Here is a 7,758-nt window from a genome sequence, read left to right as displayed (position 1 = left end):
CCATTTATTCACTGACAGCTCGTCCATATTGCGAGAAGTTGGGAGTGAGAAGCTTATTAATTTCGCTTTTGGTGTGCAAGGGCCTTTACAGGTGCAAAACAAAACTTTTTTGTTATTAAAAATAAATAAGGTGACCAAAAGTAACATAATGCATTACTTTCCATACAAAAAAGTCATGCAATTAGATATTGTAATGCATTAATAACTTTCCCCAAAGCCTAGACTTATTTCTAAAACTTTAAAGCAGGTGTGTTTTCTTCAGGAAGTGTGAATGCAGTGAAATGTGCACCTGCATGCTCTCCTCCGCTCGTCCTGCTGAGGACACGGACCGTTCAGGTGTGTTTCGTTCCCGGAGCAATTGACCAATCATGTCTTCACCTGGGGCTAAAAGGAGTCCCGGGGTAAAGCTGTGGTAATGGGTGGGGGAAGCTTTTACCTCCTTGTTGGACTGCCTTACAGAGGTCTGTTGTTTGATCTTAAAATACCAGCGCTGATGAGGTGGCCATGGCGTAATTTGTGTGCTCAGATTGGCCTGGCGGGAGTAATGGATCAAGATTGAGGCCAGTTTTCCCGCGCGAGTGCTCTTTCACCCTCCAGACGTCAGGGTGTGATTATGAACTCATTTTGCTGATCAGATTGAATCCGGCTGTGGTTTATCAGCTTTGTTTCTTTGCATGAAGATGAACGCTGAAGTGGAAGAGTGAGTTTATTTTGCAGATATAGTATCAGGTATCTGAAAACAACATCCATGTGTCTTTAAATGTGTGTAAACTTAAAATGAATCGTTCCAACTCTAAAATCTGATTGGATGAGCCACATTCAAAACATCGACAATACCCTAAAAAGTGGTGAAATCATGTAAATAATTTGTAGTATTTTTAAATAATTTTTTTAAATATTGTTTTAAAAGGTTTATACACACACACACATATATATATATAATTAAATTGTCATTATACATTATGCATATTAGATTTTTATATTTTTTTATAATAACTAATTGCTCAAATGAAACAAGAAATACTAGCAATATACATACTTTAAACAAAATCCTTTTTTTTTTTTTTTATATATATATATTTATTTTAATGAAACAATTTAAAAAGTTTTTTTTTGTATTATGACATTCTTTTTATGACAAAATGTTATTAGACCTTATTTTCAATGGTGATTCTCATTATATGTGTGTGTGTGTGTGTGTGTCTATGAATATATATATGTGTGTGTGTGTGTGTGTGTGTGTGTGTGTGATATATGTTATAAAGGTCATTCTCAGTTGTTATATGTATTTCTTTTAGAAAAGTATTTCTCTTTCCAAACATGTTTTGTTCAGCATTCATCAGTGTTGCGGCTTTGAAGAGTGACGGTCAGTGCAAAAATGATTAATAATATCAAATATCATGGCACTAGTTGACAGTATTATCAAATATTCTTCACAATATTTTACAGTATAATTATCACTGTCATTGTTTTCCCATAAAGGGAAACTTCAGAAGTTTGGGGTCAGAAAGATTTCATATTATATTTTAAAATTATTAATTTTATTATTACATGTAAATATAAATAAAAACTAAAAAAGACTGAAAGAGAAACTTCATGTGCAGAATTTGCAGTTTAAAAATTAAACCATTAAAAATTTAAAAAATAAAGTTATGTAAAATATGTAATGTAATATATAAAAATAAAAAAAATGTTATTATAATAGGATGAAAATTATAAAATGTTCAAACAGGAAATTAAATGACAAAGACAAATTCTGAAAATTATTATTAAATAAAATTATTTAATTTAATTTAACTGCTTTAAAAACAAAATGTAAGCAGTTTAAAATAAGATTAAATATATAAAATACAGTTATAATAGAATTAAAATTATAGTGTTATAAAAACCAGCAAGTACAATGACGAAGACAAATCCTAGAAAAATATTAAATAAATTATTTAATTTCAGTAAAATGTAAACAGTTTAAAAACAATTAAAATTAAAAAAAATAAAATTAAAATAGGTTAGAACAGAAACTTTAGATTTGAACATAAAGTATGAAAAGGGCAAAAATATTCTGGAAAATTTTTAAAGTAAATATATAAATAAATAAAAACTGAAAAATAACTACAACTAAAAAATAAATATTCTTTAAAATGATTTAATTTCAGTAAATACTTAGGATGTAATGCAATTATAATATTATTTTAGGTGCCTAAGTGAGTCTTCCCAGCCGTGAGACAATATTCCTCTGAACTAAAAACAACATGCACACAAAAAAATAATAATAATAAAGACATGAAGCATCAGTAAACTGACAAGCGCACTCGTAACATAAAAACATTCCAGGCAATCATCCTGAACCACACCTGTTGGCCCAGAATCACAACTCCAGACAGACAGCACTAAACATTTATGTTCGGCTGTTTTTACGTCATTCAACAAGCAAACATTACTCAGCTCAGACAGATCGGAGACACACACACACACACACACACACACGCACGCTCTTCATGACTGTATACGCTGCAAATCCCAATAAATCAAGATGCTGTTTCGTGTGGTTCACGTCCAGAAGACTCGTCTTTTAACACCTGTATTCTCTCCATGTCTTTTCAGTTCTTCGTGTCAGATATGAGCTTTCTGGAGCCCTGAGGGTCATTACAGGCGTCTTACATCAACATTTACTGCTAGAGTGTGATGAAAACAGGACAGACGCTACAGAATCCATTCATGCACCTGTTGACAAGATCAGCTGCTCTTTCCAGCACATGAAGGGTTAAAAGATGCATGTTTTGGCCCGTCAACACCTTCCTGAGTGAGTAAACACTCACTTTAGGATCAAGAGTGTGGCGTGCCAAAAATCTCATTCACTAGAGAGGCAGTAAATCTGTCTTACCTTCAGCCGCGGGACACAGAGACAGCAAGACGCCTGTCACACACACACACACACACACACACACCTTACTGTGCTTGAAGAGCGTGTCAACACAATGGAGAACTTATGTGGAAATAGCTGAAACTGAAATCTTGATTGACTGGAATCCTTCCAGTGTTTCTCAGAGAGAGAGCAGTCCAATCAAATCAAACGGAGAGCACATTTGTTTTTTAGTTTTTCTGTTTTTCACACTTTGCTCTCAGATTTGCTGAAGATGTCAAAAGTCAAGACATCTCAATATAGAGAGTTCTTATCAAATTCCTCAAAAAAACAAACAAACACTAGTTTTGTTTACATCTGAGATACACTTGAGATGAGGCAGAATTCATAAGCTATGAAATTCATAAACGATATACATATATAAACTAACACAACATTAAATATACATTACAAATAATGGACCCACTGTGGAATAAATATGTGAAAAAGATGATAGTATTATTTTAACATATAATGTTTTATAATATAATATTGTCATAAATATTAACGATAATATACTTAAATATTATATTAAATATAATTTTTATAACACATTAGATACATTGTATAATATTATATATAATGGATAAATTATTTAAAAAAGTATTATCATATAATATTCTTTAATATATATATATATATATATATATATATATATATATATATATATATATATATATATATATATATATATATATATATATATATATATATATATCATAGATTGATAATATAAACATTTATAATATATAAAAATCAGATTATATTATATATTGTATACAATTAAATATTTACACAATGCAACACATCTCACAACACAAGTGACATTTCTCAAGTGTGTGTGTGTGTGTGTGTGTGTGTGCATTAATCATAAAAATGTAAAAAAAAATAATAGCATTTTTCAAAATGCAACACATCTCACAATTGTCATTTGTCAAGTGGTTCTGGTTGTTCTTGAGAATTTCTGGAGTTGCACAACTTCATCCTGAGAGACTGTAATGAAACTGTAAGACTGTTGTTGAACTGAAATCCATGTGAATGTAGTCACAGATCAACATTTCATTCATGAACACCTGGCGCTGTTTTTGCTTCAAGACACTGAAGAACTCAAAGTTGGTTAACAGTTTGCTGTTTAGTTCATCTACCGCCCCCTACTGGACATCACTGGAGATCTGCCATCGTATATTCATATGCAAGAAGTAAAATATAAGGATATTAGGTCATTTTTCCCTGATTGCATTTAGATTAAAACTTTGGGATAATTTCTGCACAAAATTTCAGAATTTAACTTTTATGTGCGCTGTTTTTTATATTTTACGTTGTCATTAATTTAGTCATTTTACAGACATGAAAAGTGCATAAAGTGTTTTAGCTTCTCATGAGACTGACATTAAGAACATTAACTGGTTCTTCCTTTACTAATGCAAACAATTACAAAATACTCCTAATGCAAGTGATCGTGTACAAATATAGTATAAAGCATATAAACTAATGAATGGAAGTAAAATAATGCCATATGTCTTGCAGGGGCGGATCTACCCCTGCTGCCACCCCAGTTGGTAGAAATTTGAAAATTTTAGAGCTCGAATCTTTCGTGATTCGTTATCCCGCTCCGAACTCCCGAACTGACTCAAATGATTCAGAACCCGGTACGAACTACCGAACTGATTCGCGATCCCGCTCCACTGACTCAAATGATTCGCGAACCCGCTCCGAACTCTCGAACTGACTCAAATGATTCGCGATCCCCATAACTGACTCAAATGATTCGCGATCCCGCTCCGAACTCTCGAATTGATTCAAATGATTCGCGAACGCGCTCCGAACTCCCGAACTGACTCAAATGATTTGCGATCCCCATAACTGACTCAAATGATTCACGATCCCGCTCCGAACTCCCGAACTGACTCAAATGATTCGCGATCCCCATAACTGACTCAAATGTTTCGCGATCCCGCTACGAACTCCCGAACTGATTCAAATGATTCGCGATCCCTAAACTGACTCAAATGATTCGCGATCCCGCTCCGAACTCCCGAACTGACACAATCTGGGGCACCAACTCCCAGAGGGGGCACCATCCCAGTTGCTCCAAAAAAAAAAAAAAAAACTTCCTCCATTCTCCCATCCGCGCTCGCGACCGCTCGCACCATGTTTGCGGCTGAATGTTCATACTTGATGGATCAATCCAATCCAGCAAAGAGAAAAGAAAACTAAAAGTAAAAAAAAAAAAAAAAAAACATGCTCTTAATGACATGTTGATGCATACTGTATGCATTAGTGAGTGTGGAGGTGCTTATGGGGTATGGTCACTTATTCCTTATATGAACTGTTTCAAATGAAAGACATGATTGCATGAGATTAAGTTTGTAAATGATAGCCTGTGTCCTTTTGTAGTGTGCACATATATTTATCATCAAACTGTGATAACTGTGACTAAATTCAGTATATATACGTCTGCCATATGTTGCCACCCCTCAAAAATTCCTGCCCCCTTCTCGCCACCCCATCAAGATTTTTCTAGATCCGCCCCTGCTTTGAAACAATCAAAAAAAGCATGCTGAAAAAATGATGCATTGCATTAACAAGGCTTGCATTTTAATGTTTTGTTTTCCGTGCATTTTTAGGTGCATTTAATTTTTTTTTAAGTAAATAAATCATATTCACCTTCCAGAATTCAGTGCCTCGCCCAATCTGCAGGAATAGAATTTGAAAGGGAATTCTGGAAAGTGAATGTGAATTATTAGAATTTTTTATTATGAAAATGTGTGCGAAATATTGTGCATTAAAATATTCACAGCTTAAATAAACAACTATGTTAGATTTCAAGACCTACAAATGCAAGCCCTGAAATAAGCACTGTTAATGTAATGCATTCTTTTTTCTGCATGCTTTTTTTTGTTTCAAAGAAAAATGGCGTATTTTACTTCAATACTAATGTAGATTTAGATTTTCTGGTTGTATGCATAGTGTTTTTTTTCAATTTAAATTTTTATTTCATGTCAATTCATTTTGCTAAAAAATAATACCACTTCAAAACACTTGACTTTGTCCAGAGTGTAACTTCCCACGGCCAGCAGAGGGCAGCAGTGACCAACACTGACCCTCAGAAAATCAGCTGCAGAAGAAGAAGAACAGAATTTGAATGCAGATTGTCAGTGTGAGTGTGTGAACCACACAAACACACACACATGAACAGAAATGGAGGTTTTCTCACTGCTGTGGGACATTAGGTCAGTTACTGAAATACTGAAATTTAAACTCAGCTGTACATTTAACAAATAGAGTTGTTAATGCCAGCCCAAATTAACTACAATAAAACAATGAGTCCTACAGTTGTTTTATCATGGTTAATGCATGTTTTTATTTTTATTTTATCTTAGTTAATGCATGCTGTTATGCAAAGTACAAAAATATGATAAAAGACACCAGTGTTCAATAAGTAATTAAACATATTAAACAAACTAAACAGAAGATGATCTAAAATAAGACCAAAAACAATTGTGAACTGTGTTAGATAATACTTTTAATCTTTTTCAGAACTGGAACAAAAATTTAATTAAAACTGATTTTGCACCAATATGTCCAGAAGTGTTATATATATATATATACATTTTTTTGCTGATGTTATTATTGTTGTGTAATGACACTGGCACTAAGCTGACATAATTATAAGAAAACATAATTATCTTTGTAAATATATAATTCTTATTTAGATTTAAGTGATTATGAGAGAAAAAAGAAAAAGAAAAAACATATGTGTGAAAAAAGAAAAACATGTGAATTTGTGCATTTTAATGTGAAGAAAAAAAGTCTTCTGAAGACATAACAAACCATGATTAAATGACCTACAGAGTGATATTTCAGATAAGTAGTAGTTTAATGTTGAAACACTTCTTAATCCTGAAATGATGTTTGTTAAATGCATTGATCAAATGCTGTCTAGACTGATTTCTGTGTGACTGTCCACAAACCTGGAAGACTTTCTGACTGTATATAAAAGCGCTAGACTATTTTCTAAAGGAAATAGGAAATGGGAATAAAAAATAATCAATATTTGTGTCCCTGGAGCACAAAAGCAGTATTACGTCTCTGGGGCATATTTGTAGCAATAGTCAAAAATACATTGTATGGCTAAAAATTATAGATTTTTCTTTTATGCATAAAAATCATTAGTATATTAAGTAAAGATCATGTTCCATGAAGATATTTAGTAAACGGTAAATATATAAAAACTTAATTTTTGATTAGTAATATGCATTGCTAAGAATTCATTTGGACAACTTTAAAGATGTTAATTTTGTTTATTTTTTTGTATTTTTTTTTGCACCCTCAGATTCAAATAGTTGTATCTCATCTAAATATTTTCCTCCAAACAAATCAATGGAAAGATTAGTTATTCAGCTTTCAGATGATGTATAAATTTTAATTTTGGAAAATTGACACGTTTGACTTGCCTTAAGTGCTCCAGGGTCACAAATTATTAATAATTTATTGCCACTTGTGTAATATGAAATCATATAATCAATAAAAAAAATCTAACTGTAGCCTGATTATGAGTATTGCACTTCAGTAATCCATAGGCTACATGTGCACCGTAAGTCAGTTTTCCTCAGGTTCACACAGGTGTTTGTTTTAATATTTTTTTGTTAAAGAATTTGCTTAAAAGGTGTTCTTGCTATATTTGTTTAAAATAAACGGCACATGGTTATGCAATGCAATGACATTCACACATTCTTAAGCGTCCGAGCGCTTTCAGCTGCTGCCATTGCAAAGAAGTGTGAAGCTTTGGCAGTTTTAGTCACAAAGCGTTTATTTATTTCATATTTTAGAGTCGTGATAACGTGCAGGGCGTGTGT

At 32.7% G+C, this 7,758-nt stretch overlaps 1 long non-coding RNA gene across 1 annotated transcript in view; it reads left to right on the top strand.

Moving 5' to 3' along the window:
• The window catches only part of LOC113069453 (uncharacterized), an 8,950-nt gene extending 6,044 nt beyond the window's left edge, over positions 1–2,906 (top strand). The window contains exon 3 of the long non-coding RNA XR_003279727.1: positions 2,602–2,906. This is a non-coding gene — a long non-coding RNA (uncharacterized LOC113069453). The remainder of the gene's footprint in view (positions 1–2,601) is intronic.
• The last annotated feature ends 4,852 nt before the right edge of the window (positions 2,907–7,758 follow it).

Source organism: Carassius auratus, unplaced genomic scaffold (assembly GCF_003368295.1).
Source record: "Carassius auratus strain Wakin unplaced genomic scaffold, ASM336829v1 scaf_tig00001597, whole genome shotgun sequence".
In the NCBI taxonomy this organism is placed as follows: Eukaryota; Metazoa; Chordata; class Actinopteri; order Cypriniformes; family Cyprinidae; genus Carassius; species Carassius auratus.
The sequence above is the reverse complement of the archived record's forward strand: the minus strand, read 5'-3'. Positions and strand labels throughout refer to the sequence as shown.